The sequence below is a fragment of the Mustela nigripes genome, chromosome 6 (assembly GCF_022355385.1).
Source record: "Mustela nigripes isolate SB6536 chromosome 6, MUSNIG.SB6536, whole genome shotgun sequence".
NCBI classification, from domain to species: domain Eukaryota; kingdom Metazoa; phylum Chordata; class Mammalia; order Carnivora; family Mustelidae; genus Mustela; species Mustela nigripes.
This window is the reverse complement of record NC_081562.1, coordinates 92,246,647-92,260,053: the sequence shown is the minus strand read 5'-3', so window position 1 is coordinate 92,260,053 and position 13,407 is coordinate 92,246,647. Positions and strand designations below refer to the sequence as shown.

Genomic DNA, 13,407 nt, shown 5'->3' with positions numbered 1-13,407 from the left:
ATTGGGAGAAGGGGGTGGGATTATGGACATTGGGGAGGGTATGTGCTTTGGTGAGTGCTGTGAAGTGTGTAAACCTGGTGATTCACAGACCTGTACCCCTGGGGATAAAAATATATGTTTATAAAAAATTAAAAATTAAAAAAAAGGATTAAACATTATAGAAGTAGTGGGATTAAAATCATTTGCATAAACAGAGATTGAAATTTTAAAAAAAGAAATAAAGAAAGCAAACCCACTTACAGTAGCATCAAAGACAACAAAATACTTAGGAATAAATTTAACCAAAGAGGTGAAAGATCTGTACAATGAAAGCTATAAGACTTTGATGAAAAAAATAGTAGAATACACAAATAAATGGAAAGATATCCCATGTTTATGGATCAGAAGAATTAATATTATCAGGGCTCAGTTGGAAGAGCATGCAACTCTTGGTCTCTGGGTCAGGAGTACAAACCCCACATTGGGTGCAGAGATTACTTAAATCAAAAAATGTTTTTAAAAAAGGACGCATATTGTTAAATGTTCATTTAACCCAGAGCCACCTGCAGCTCAAATGCAATCCTATCAAAATTCCAATGGCATTTTTCATGAAGTAGAAAAAACAACCCTAACATTCTTAGGGAAGCACAAGAGACCCTAAATAGTCAATTTAATACCAAGAAAGAACAACAAAGCTGGAGGCATCACACATCCTGATTTCAAACTATACTACACAGCTATAATAATTAAAGAAGTATGTTACTGGCATAAACACACACACACCCCAAGGGAACAGAATCAAGAGCCTAGAAACAAACCCACATATACAGTCAACGTACATATAGGAGCCAGAAAAGACAAGAAATAATAAATGCTGGCAAGAATGGGGAACAACCTGAAGGAGACTGGAAGGAGAAAAGGGAAAGCCTGGGAGAAGTTTCAGGGAGATAAGCGGTACTGAGGGCTGGGTTCTGCTTAGGAAGTATCTTCACTGAGCTACCTCCTTGGGCAGGAGATACTTAAGTCCAAACATGACTCTGTAGGAAACACCTACAGAGCCTTTTCTTTACCAACAGTGCAGTCATTGGCCCATTCTGCCTTTGGAGACTTGGTCCTGAGATTATCTCCATGAACTACACAGGTCATCTGGCCATTTCCCAGCCTGAGATTTCCTTCCTCCTTTCCCCATTTAGAGTGAGCTCTTTTCCAAGGGAAGGTTATTTATATTTGTTGATGGGGCAATGTAAGTACAAGGGGAAAAGGAGAAGCTACGGGAATAGGAAACAAAGGTATAAAGGGGTGTAGGGAAGTGGAACACGTCTAGGGGCTCCAAGAGGAAGTGAAGCTTGGTTTAATCTCCACCTAAGCACCCACTAGGGTGTCCCTCCTTTGTTCCTCCCTCCCCATTATCAGTCTCCAGATCCCACCCTCCAGCCCAGGTCTCAGTGACAGGGCCCTTTTGGAGCCCCAAGAATTGACCTCTCTGGTTGTCTCGGAATCTGGGGCAAATACAGGGTCCCTAGCCACTGGCATGGGTATTAGAAATATAAATCATATATAATATGATTTAGTATCATAATATATGAACTACTGTCCCTGATTGGTTTCTCTACAACCAGGAAACCCAGAAGAAACTAGCTATGATACTTATCATCTATCCCTCAGTAGAGCAATCATAAACACCTGACACAGGTGTGAGAAGGAGGAAAGACTGGCAATCCTCAATGTTAGGCTCTCTCTGCTAAACTGGCCTTCCCTACTCAGCCATTGTGCTTGCTGTGTGCTGAAGACTCTAATATCCAAACCTGGAGATGTTTCAGGCTTCCACGGTTTTCCCCTTCATCAACAGTGCAAATGTATTGCGTTTGTCAGAACACGTTTTGGGGAGCCTGTTAGTTGATACCAGTGAGACTACCCGGCTAACTCCTGCCTACTTTTCCTTTTCTTCCTTTCCAAGAATCTGTCTGCATGAGTTCCCCTGCTCCCAACCCTAATTCAGTGGATAGCATCAATTCCTGAGCCTGGATTCGGAGGCCAGATTACCTGGGTTCAAATTCAGACTTGATTTATCACTTACTTGTAGTGTGGCCTTGGGTAAGTGAATTAACCTCTCTGTACCTGGGAGCTCATCTTTAAATGGGAAAAGAACACCTCGGTGATTTGTTAAGAAAGTTAAATGAGTTAACATACATAAAACACTATAAAATTATTAGATACTATTAGCATTATTTTGGTGGTCGTTGTTTTATCAGTGCCATTCTAGGCCTTTCTCTATGAGCCTTACCTCTTCCTGCAGGCTATAACAGAAGGAAATTTCATCATGAGAACTCAAACTATCTGGCGCGTTCAGAAGTCAAACTCCATGCATGGCAACATCCTTCATCATTTCTACCAGCTCTTTGTCACCATACTGGGCAATGCTAATTCACCCTGACTTTCTTCAGTCTCAAGCAGAGGACCCATCTCTCTGCAGTATAGTGCATTGCAAAATAAGGAATAGCCTTTATTCCCTCTTTTCAAATCTTCAGACCTGAGTTTGTCTATAGACTCCTATAGTCTCATCACTGATCCTAAGAGCTAGTCTATGATCAGCACATGGGTAGGGGGAGGACCTGGGTGACTCAGTCAGTTAAGCATCTGCCTTTGGCTCAGGTCATGATCCTGGGTCCTGGGATCAAGCCCCGCATCAGGCTCCTTGCTCAACAGAAACCTCCTTCTCCCTCTACCTCTGCCCCTCCCTCTTCTCATGCATGCTCTTTCTCTCTCTCTCAAATAAATAAATAAATAATCTTTAAAAAACAAAAATCCTCTGCCCCTCCCTACTATGCTCACATGCTCTCTCTCTCGAATAAATAAAATTATATATATATATACTCAGCACAATTCATGGACCGATCCACCACAACACTCTTTGTTCCCATATTGGACATACAGGTGGTACTCAAGTCAGTAATCATTCATCATAATCAGATGCCACTAGGCACCCACCATTATGTTTTAACTGAAAAATGGTTGGCAATGTCAAGTGCTGGCAAGAATATGGAACAATCTAGCATGTACACTGAAAGAGTTAATTGAGTCAATCAATTTGAAAAATGGTTTGTCCTTATCTACCAAAGATAAAAACCCACCTTCCTTAAAATAATTGATTCTACTTTTAGATATATAACAACAAAATATGTGCACATGTGCATCATAAGATGTGTTTGTATCAGCACCAAAAAGCTGAAAACAGCCCAAATACACAACAGTTGAATAAATAAAGAAGTTGAAATGTGTGCACACAATGTAACGCTATACAGTAACAAAAATGAACTACACCTACACACAACTGGATGTATGAATCTCACAAACATAATATTATGACACAAAAGAACTTTGTGTAGATTCCACCTATACAGAGTTACAAAGAGGCAAAACTGATCTATGTTGCTACAAATCAGATTGGTGGTTACCCTTGGGGAGGTAGGCGGGGGTCAAAGACCCAGGGAGGTATTAGAAGGTTGTCTGTGGTACTGGTAATGTTCTATTTCTTGACCTGTGTGATTGCAATGTAAGTATTAATTTTGTGAAAATTCACTGAACTGTCCACTTAAGATTTATATGTGTTTGACTCAAATTAGAAAAAGAAGAAGAAAAAAAAGAAAAAGAAAAATAGATCTTTGATAAAAAAAAAAAAAAGAAAAATTGTCTGAAAAACTCTGCATTTGCTTATGAAATTCTAATCAAGAACAATATGAATCCATACACTGTGCAAGACTCCACACAATAAATCCTGTCATGGGGCTCCTGGGTGGCTCAGATGGTTAAATGTCTGCCTTCAGCTCAGGTCATGATCTCCGGGTTCTGGGATCGAGCCCCACATCAGGCTCCATGCTCAACAGGGAGTCTGTTTCTCCCTCTCCCTCTGTCTCTCCCCCTGCTCACGCTCTCTCTCTGCATCTGTCTCAAATGAATAAAGGAAATCTTTTTAAATAAATAAATAAATCCTGTCATTCATTCAGCACCAGGAGAGATTTTATCTTTCTTTTTTTTTTTCTTTTTTGAGACTTCATCTAAGTAAATAGTATGCTACTGATTTTTTTTTTAAAGATTTTATCTATTTATTTCAGACAGAGCAAGTGAGAGAGCAGGAGCAGGAAAGTAGAGAGAGAGGGAGAAGCAGGCTCCCCGGTGAGCAGGGAGCTGGACGTGGGGCTCAAACACAGGACTCTGGAATCATAACCTACCAAAAGCAGATGCTTAACTGACTGAGCCACCCAGGCGCTCTGCTACTGATTATTTTTAAATTACCTAGTTCTGGGCCTGGGTGGCCCAGTCGTTTGCATCAGCCTTCGGCTCAGGTCATGATCTCAGGGTCCTGGAATGGAGCCTCGTATCTGGCTCCCTGCTCAGCAGGAAGCCTGCTTCTCCCTCTGCCACCTCCCCTGCTTGTGTTCCCTTTCTCACCATCTCTCTGTCAAATAAATAAATAAAATGTTTTTAAAAAACACTTAAAAAGTTCTTCATATTATCTTACAAATTCAAAGCCAAATTTAATGTTCAATCAGAGTAATTCTCTTAGGCTTTGTAGACAGCATTTTTCTTTGCTCTTCTATCACTTTGATTTTCTTTTTTCTTTTTCTTTTTGTACTCCATTTGCATTTTATTTATTTTTTTAAATATGGAACACTTCATGAATTTGCATGCCATCCTTGCACAGAGGCCAAGCTAATCTTCTCTATCGTTCCAATTTTAGTATATGTGCTGCCAAAGCAAGCACTCAATTTGCATTTTATTATCCTTAATGTCTATGTGTCTTTTACTTTAGGTTACCTCAAACTCTTTTTGAAGATGCTGCATCTGTCCAAGAATAAAACTTAACAGATTCTCCAATCTCAGCCTCATTCCAACAACTGACTTCACCTCTGCAAAGTGGGGAAAAATAAGTGAATACTCCAGCAACTGCTGCCTTGTGCGGACAGTTTTTGGTTATATCACACTTTATCTCCTATCAGCATATAAGATTCCACAAAGAGAAAGGAAAAATGTTACCTGAGGAATTCCTGTTTGGGACTGACTATATGTCAGATTTCAAACATTTCTTGTTTAACCGCCTTTGGAATTTTACTTCTTTGTTCGCCACAGAATTAGAAATTTAACAAGTGGGAAGGAATAATGGGACTATTAAACTGTGTTCAGTGGCCAAGTGAGTAAAAAATAAAAAGAAAAAAAATTTTTTCACCACTGCCACTGCAAAGAGCTTGCCAGCCACAGGAGGGGGGTGGTATTGGTGGGGGTCAGTTTAGGGCAAGACCCAAATGAGACTACCAAGCTTCAGCAACACAATTCTCATGACTTAATTAAAGAAGCCTCCTTTTGCTTACCCACAGTTTCACGAACTTACCCCACAGCTATCAGCATGAACTACAGAGAGCTGATTTTCCCCAACGTCAAGAATCTCAATTTATAGGCATACCCAGGGGATCTTATTTGCAAGGATAAAATCACTCCCAAACTTTCCCAAGTTTCCCATACTTTCACAAACTCCAAAGGAGTGCAGATTTAAAAAGCAGAAGAAACAATGGTGATGAAATTTCTTTCAGGAATCAAAGCTGAAAGATCTTTTGAGAAAATAAAAAAAATCATTACCAAGACCTCTCTCCATACAGACCTTATCTCCTCCCTGTCCTCAACCCAACACACACACACTACTGGCTCAGGCAAAGTCCAGTCCTAGAGGCTAGAAAGGACTTCATGAATCTGGGGGCCGGGGCCAGAGAGGGGAATGCTGGGGAGTGCGGCGCAGCACCTTCTGCCCTGCTTGCACAACATCTCCCTCTTGTGGTAAGGGGTGGGCACTACACGCCCTTGGACCAAGTTCACAATCCTCACCCATGTCATCCTTGCTCAGCTGAAGAACCAGACCTGTTATAATAAAATAAAAAGCAGAAAGAAAAGAGCTGTCCTGGCCAACCAGAGCAATTTCCACACCTTCGGCCCCCATCCTCTGATTTAAGTTGGAATACTAAAATATGAAACCCCTGCTGGAGTATGGAGTAAGGAGGTCAGCTAATTTAAGCAGAGCCCACCCAGACTGCCAATCTGAGATCAGCTGCACAAACCTGGGATCTCAGCCTTCATGGAGTCAGACACCTTTACTGACACGGTTCACACACCAAACAATTAACCCTTTCAAAGTATACAGTTCACTGCATTTTAGTAAATTCACAGGGTATCTCGTTTCAGAACACTTTCTTCACCCCAAAAAGAAACCCTGTACTCCTTAGCAGTCACCACTCTTCCCTTCTCTAGCCCTAGGCAACCTCTTATCTACTTCCATGTCTCTGGATTTGCTTCTTCTGGACATTTCACATACATGGAATCCCACAATATGAGGCCTTTTAAGACTGACTCCTTTTGTTTAACATAACGTTTTCAAGGTTCATCCATAATGTAGCATATATCAGCATGCAATATTGTGAATTCTAAGGAATATATATTTGGTCTTTCAGATGACCGAATATTTATTTTTCATGTATGTTTGGTCTTTGTCCATGTTTCTGGCTCTCAGCTCCCAAAGCCCTTGGAACTGCCTGAGGGATAAAGAGCAATGGAAAGAATGCCTGGGTAGCTCAGTTGGTTAAGCGTCTGCCTTCAGCTTAGGTCATGATCCCAGGGTCCTGGGATTGAGTCCAGCATCAGGCTCCTTGCTCAACAGGAAGCCTGCTTCTCCCTCTGTCTGCTGCTACCCCTGCTTGTACTCACTCTCTCTCTCTGAAAAATACATAAATAAAATCTTAAAAAAGAAAAGAAAAGAAAAAAAGCAACAGGAGCATCTTTCCTTATAATGTTTGGCCTTTTGTCCTCAGTCCCTGAAATCACTTCAGACCCATGAAGGTAAAATGATGTACTGTTATTCCTAACGAGCCCCTTTCTACCACAACTGGGCTTATGTTAATGAGGTGATTTTTGGAAAGCACTTCATTGGCTGCCCGGGAAACCAACTAGGAACAGAAGTTGGAATTTTCAGTCCCACCCCAGACCTCAGGGAGAAAGAGGGGCTAGAGATAGTTTAATCACCAATGGCCAATGATTTACTCTATTGTGCCTATGTAATAAAGCCACCATAAAACCCAAAAGGGCAAGGTTCAGAGAGCTTCCAGGTTGGTGAACACATGTAGATTACATTCAGGAAGAATCTGGAGAGAGCTTGGAAGCTCCAAGCCCTTTCTCATACACCTTGCCTTTTGTATCTCCTCATCTGGTGGTTGTTTCACTTCCTTTGTAAAAATTGGTAATCTACTGAATAAATGGGCTTCCTGAGGTCTGTGAGCAGTTCTAGAAAAGTAATCCAACCCAAGGAGCGATGTGTGGGACACTCTAGTTTGTAGCCAGTTAGTCAAGAAGCACAGGTGACAAGCTGGGCTTACGATCACCATCTGAAGCAGGGCAGTCTTGTGTGGTTGAATCCTTAACCTATGGAATCTGAGGCTGTCTCCAGGTAGCTAATGTCAGAATCAAGTTGAATTGTAGGACACCCAGCTAGTGTTTGAAGAATTGGTTCGGATGTGTGGGAAACACTCTCCACCCACACTGGAACTGGTATCAGCATCCTTTCACAACTCTCCCCCCTTGGCACTTATGAAATGACCCTTCCCAGCTCTTCTTCTGTTTATACTCCTATTCATTTACACTGTCCTTTGCTAGCTCCCCTTTCTCTCCCCAGTTTTTAAAGTCAGTATCTTTTAAGAGTTCTATCCTAGTCTTTCTTCTCTTCTGACTGTCTATATCCTCAGTCATCACCAGCTTCCACCCTGATCTGAGTGCTAATGACTTGCAAACCTCTGTCTTTAGTCCAGATCATTCCTGAGATCCAGCTCCTCAGATCCAACTACCTGCCGGACATCTCCCACCTGGTTTCACCCATATCTTCCATAAACAGAGTCCCAACTATGCACTAGGTCCTATCAAGTTACTGGACATAGTAGAGGTGAGTAAAGTAGACATGATATTTGAAATCTTTGTCTTAGCAGGAAAGATAGACATTAAATATATATTCCCACAAATAAATACATCATTACATATTGATGGGAACTACGAAAGAAATACATAGGGTCGGGGCGCCTGGGTGGCTCAGTGGGTTAAAGCCTCTGCCTTCAGCTCAGGTCATGATCCCAGGGTCCTGGAATCAAGCCCCCTACCCCTGCTCAGCAGGGAGCCTGCTTCCCTTCCTCTCTCTCTCTGCCTCTCTGCCTGCTTGTGCTCTCTGTCTGCCAAACAAATAAATAAAAATCTTTTTTAAAAAGAGGAAAACAACTAGCAGAGAAGTATTTCAAATTTCCTACTTACTTGTTTCAACAAGATTATTTACTCCCAAGACGTCTCATCAAATACTGATATGATCAATATTTTATCTTAATTTTAACCAAAGCGGAATAAAATGGAAGATGAATATTTTTTATTTCCACACTCCTTAGCTTGGCATGCAATGCTCTGGCCATGGCTTGCCCCTTAGCCCCATCAGTCCCAGGCCTTCCCTTCAAGTCGGAGCTCTGTCCATATGGAACTATTAGCAATTTCCGGAAAGTGCCATGCCATTTACTATTTTGTGGCTGTGCTTCCTGTACCAATCTTACCCAAGTCTTAAGGAAAATGATGCCAAAAGACAGCTGGTTATAAATGCATCTATAAACCTTTTTTTTCACTTTTTGATTTGTGTCCATTGCTCCAACTAGGTTATAACTTTCTCAAAAACAGAAACCATGTCTTTATTTTTTTTTCCTCCCCAGAACCTAGCTAAGTGCCCAACATAAATGTTCATTAACTATCTGTGGATCTATCATATGGATCACCTTTTACATGCTAAAAACATCCAGAATAACAATAGGAGTTTGAACTGGAAGGGAAGTCCATGAGGTAAGTATCCAAGTCTGCAAAAAACTTGGGGAGACCTAGGACTGATGGATTACCCAAAGAGGATGACAGTAGATGTATATAGGAAATGTAAAGAGGATGACATACAGTATAAGGCTTGAGGGACAAAGGGGTTTTGCACCCAGGTGGATGAAAGCTGAATGGCAATACTGCCTCCCAGTGGCACGTAGGATAACAGCCTCCATACCAGAGCATTTGTACAGAATTCTATAGCTTACTGCCACAGTGTGCTTGTGGCCTGTGAACTGTGCTAGGGACCTCTCACTTTACCTCATTTAATTCTCATGACAACCGCTTGGAGAAACACAGCATGTAGCTTAGGGGTTAACTGTAGAGACTTACTAGCTGGTGTGACCTTGGACAATGTATTTAAATTCTCTGCATATAGGATAAATAGGATAATATTAGTATCTACCATATAGGGTTCTTAAAAGGGATAAATTTTTTTTTAAGATTTTTTTTTAATTTATTTATTTGTTTTTTTTTTAAAGATTTTATTTATTTATTTGACAGAGAGAAATCACAAGTAGTCAGAGAGGCAGGCAGAGAGAGAGAGGGAAGCAGGCTCCCTACTGAGCAGAGATCCCGATGCGGGACTCGATCCCAGGACCCTGAGATCATGACCCGAGCCGAAGGCAGCGGCTCAACCCACTGAGCCACCCAGGTGCCCCAACTTATTTATTTGATAGAGGGAGAGAGATCACAAGTAGACAGAGAGGCAGGCAGAGGGGGAGGGGAAGCAGGCTCCCCGCTGAGCAGAGAGCCCGATGCGGGGCTTGATCCCAGGACCTTGGGATCGACCTGAGCAGAAGGAAGAGGCTCATCCCACTGAGCCACCCAGGCGCCCCTTAAAGATTTTTATTTAGTTAGTTGAGAGAGAGACAGTGAGAGAGAGCATGAGAAGTGAGAAGGTCAGAGGGAGAAGCAGACTCCCCATGGAGCTGGGAGCCTGATGCGGGACTCGATCCCGGGACTCCGGGACTGTGACCTGAGCCGAAGGCAGTTGCCCAACCAACTGAGCCACCCAGGCGCCCCGAGGGATAAATTTTTTTTAAGTAGGATCCACGCCTACCACAGAGCCCAACATGGGGCCTGAACTCACGACCCTGAGATTAAAACCCGAGCTGAGATCAACAGTTGGATGCTCAATGGACTGAGCCACCCATGTGTCCCCCAAAATTCTTTTTTTTTTTTTAACAATTCTATACATTACTCAGGGTTTACCATGGTAAGTCTTGTCACCATCTGTCACCAGTGTTATTACAATCTTATTGAGTATATTCCCTATGCTGTACTTTTCATTTACTTTTTTTTTTTTTAAGATTTATTTATTTATTTATTTGACAGACAGAGATCACAAGTAGGCAGAGAGGCAGGCAGAGAGAGAAGGGGAGCAGGCTCCCTTCTGAGCAGAGAACGCGATGCGGGGCTCAATCCCTGGACCCTGAGATCATGACCCGAGCTGGATGCAGAGGCTTTAACCCACTGAGCTACCCAGGCGCCCCTACTTTTTTTTTTTTCATTTACTTTTCATTTACATTTCATGTCACCGCCAACAACCACAATTTTGTTCTCTGTATTTAAGAGTCTGGGTTTTTTGTTTGTCTTTGTTTCTTAGATTCCACATATGAGTGAAATCGTAAGATATCTGTTTTTCTCTGTCTCACTTATTTCACCTAGCATAATACTCTCTAAGTCCATTCATGTTGTTGCAAATGGCCAGATCTCATTCTCTGTTATAGCTGAGTAATATTCCATAGTGTTTTTTTATTTATATGTACATATATATTTATATGTACATATATATTTATATAAATATATATATTTATATATCACGTCGTTGCCCATTCATCAATTGGTGGATATTTGGGTTGCCTACATATCTTTGCTACTGTAAATAATGCTACAATAAACACAAGGGTGCACATATCTTTTTTAATTAGTGCTTCCATTTTCTTTTTTTTTAATTTTTATAAAGATTTTATTTATTTGAGAGAGAGAGAACACAGAGAGAGAGAGCACATAAGGAGAGGGAAAAGCAGATGCCCCACTGAGCAGGGTGCCCAATGTGGGGCTTGATCCCAAGACCCTGAGATCATGACCCAAGCCAAAGGCAAATACCTAACCAACTGAGTCACCCAGGCACCCCAGTGCTTTCATCTTCTTTGGGTAAATAGCCAGTAGTGGAATTACTGAATCATATGATATTTTTATTTTTAATTTATTGAGGAAACTCCATACTATTTTCCACAGTAGCTGCACCAATTTACATTTCCCTCCATGAGGGTTCTTTTTTCTCTACATCCTCACCAATACCTGTTATTTCTTGGTTTGTTTGTTTTTATTTTAGCCATTTTGACAGGTAGAAAGTGGAAGAATAAATTCTCAAAAGGGTACCTGAGAGCACAGCAAATGCTATATAAACATTAGCTATTATTATTCCCTTTTTCCTGATGAGAAAACTAATGTTAAATAAATCGAATATACAGTAGGAACTCAAAAAATATAACTTCCTTTGCTTTCTCCCCCTTTCATCTTCACTCCTTCAGGAGTTGCCCTCCTTAGCGGTCCTGAAATTCAAAATGGATTCCCAAATATCCCAAAGAAGTCAGTTCTGGGGCATCTGGGTGCCTCAGTCAGTTGAGCATCTGACTTCAGCTCAGGTCATGATCCCACAGTCCTGGAATCAAGCCCCATGTTGGACTTCCTGCTCATCGGGAAGTCTGCTTCTCCCTCTCCTGCCCCTCCCCACCCACGCTCATGCTCTCTCTCACTTTCTCTCTGTGTCTGAAATAAATAAAATCTTAAAAAAAAAAAAAAAAGGCAATTCCTAAATGCAGCAATGAGAAAACTGAGAAACCTCCATTAAACAGTCCAGAGGGATATGGTTCTGCAAAAGAGCACTCTCTAGGGCACTCTTGTCATCATTATTAGAGTGAAGACATTCTCAGTTATGAAATTCATGCTACCCAACACAAGATGCCTATGGATTGTGAATATCAACGAAGATCTGTGCAGGAAACCAGATTTCAAGGAATATTCAAATAAGCATGATCTGCCCAGAGCCCAATTTTGACCAGTTTGCCCAGAGGAGCTGAGAGACCCTGACCATTTTTGAGATTAAGCTAATAATAACTTCCTAGAGACTCTGTTCTCTCCCTACTCTCTTACTGTTACTGCAAACATAAAATTCATGAAAATGATGGTTTTCGAGTGACATGATATCTTTGTGATTATAGACTGTCCACCCCAGTCCACATTTGCAATGAGGTTTATCTTTACCAGGTTAGAGTGATGGGCAGATCTGCACATTAGCAGCAAACAGCCTCCTTTTATACTCGTAAATCTCTCCGTGATTCTGCAAGATTTCTATAATTCAGATTTTAGCATTCCTGGGTGTTCTATTTGAGAGACTGAATATACAAACCGTGGCCAGACCATATACAAAAACAGAACTCTGAGGGCTGCTGGCAGGCTCAGCTCACAGGGCATGCAACTCAGGGTTGTGAGTTCAGCCCAATGTTGGGTGTAGAGTTTACTTACAAACAAAAACAAAACAGAACTCCAACCTACAACCTTTAGAAGCCAACCCCCTTATCCATAATAAACAGCTCAGGAAGTCAGCCTGCTTATAGGTCAGACTTGCAAAAGTCAGACCATTGTCTCTAGTGATATTTCAGGAAGCCAAACCATAACCCCAAATGGCCAGGACTTGATTAATAAATATCAGCTTCCCTAGATTTTGTGGTTACTTCCAATTTAGGACCAATCAGAGAAAGCCAAATTAGTGCTCCTAACCAATCACACAGAATGCCCCTATGCCAGTTAGCCCAGCTACGGCTTTCCCATGTAAACAGCCTTGAATCTAGGTACACCTGAAACCTCCTGTTCACCCAGTATATAAAGCTTACCGATTCCTCTGCCTGCCTTTGACTCTCTGCTAGAACCCAAGTGTCTGCAGCTGACCCCCTTGCTATATAGCACGCTCTGAATAAAAAGCCTTTGACCTTATTTGGTTGGTCTTCGTTTATTTCCACATAGTGGACCTAGTAATTCTATGAAGAATTAATTTTCAGACCCTCTTAAAAAGACACTGGCGCTTGGGTGGCTCACTCTTTTAAGTGCCTCGGGCTTGGGTCATGATCCCAGCGTCCTAGGATAGAGCACAGCATCAGGCTCCTTGCCCAGCGGGGAACCTGCTTCTCCCTCTCCCTTTCCCTCTGCCTGCAGCTCTGCCTGCTTGTGCTCGCGCTCTCAATTTCTCTGAAATAAAATCTTTTTTTAATGGCTTACATTGTTTAAATGCGTTTCCAAAACATTCATAAAGTTAAGGGGGAACATCATTTTTTACGTCATCTTAACCTAAGTCAACACGCTCAAGAGCTCACCTCTCTGTACGACACCTTCCTTCCTGAAACAGCAGCGGCTTTCTTCTACCCACGAGAGCAGAGGTCTTAGTGAGAACGCTGATAGGCCGAGACCAAGCGGCGCTCAAGCCAACCCCTAAGTAGG

At 41.8% G+C, this 13,407-nt stretch overlaps 1 protein-coding gene and 1 non-coding gene across 3 annotated transcripts in view; both read right to left on the bottom strand.

Moving 5' to 3' along the window:
• HSD17B6 (hydroxysteroid 17-beta dehydrogenase 6) overlaps nt 1–13,393 on the bottom strand; it is a 40,319-nt gene extending 26,926 nt beyond the window's left edge. Inside the window, exon 1 of one of the 2 annotated variants that reach the window (XM_059403469.1) lies at nt 13,284–13,393. The gene's annotated coding sequence lies outside the window, so the exon portion shown is untranslated. The remainder of the gene's footprint in view (nt 1–13,283) is intronic. The other variant, XM_059403468.1, reaches the window with a different exon arrangement.
• LOC132020982 (U6 spliceosomal RNA) lies at nt 4,637–4,741 on the bottom strand. The gene has a single exon (XR_009405172.1). It is a non-coding gene; the product is annotated as a U6 spliceosomal RNA (small nuclear RNA).
• Nucleotides 13,394–13,407: the final 14 nt, after the last annotated feature.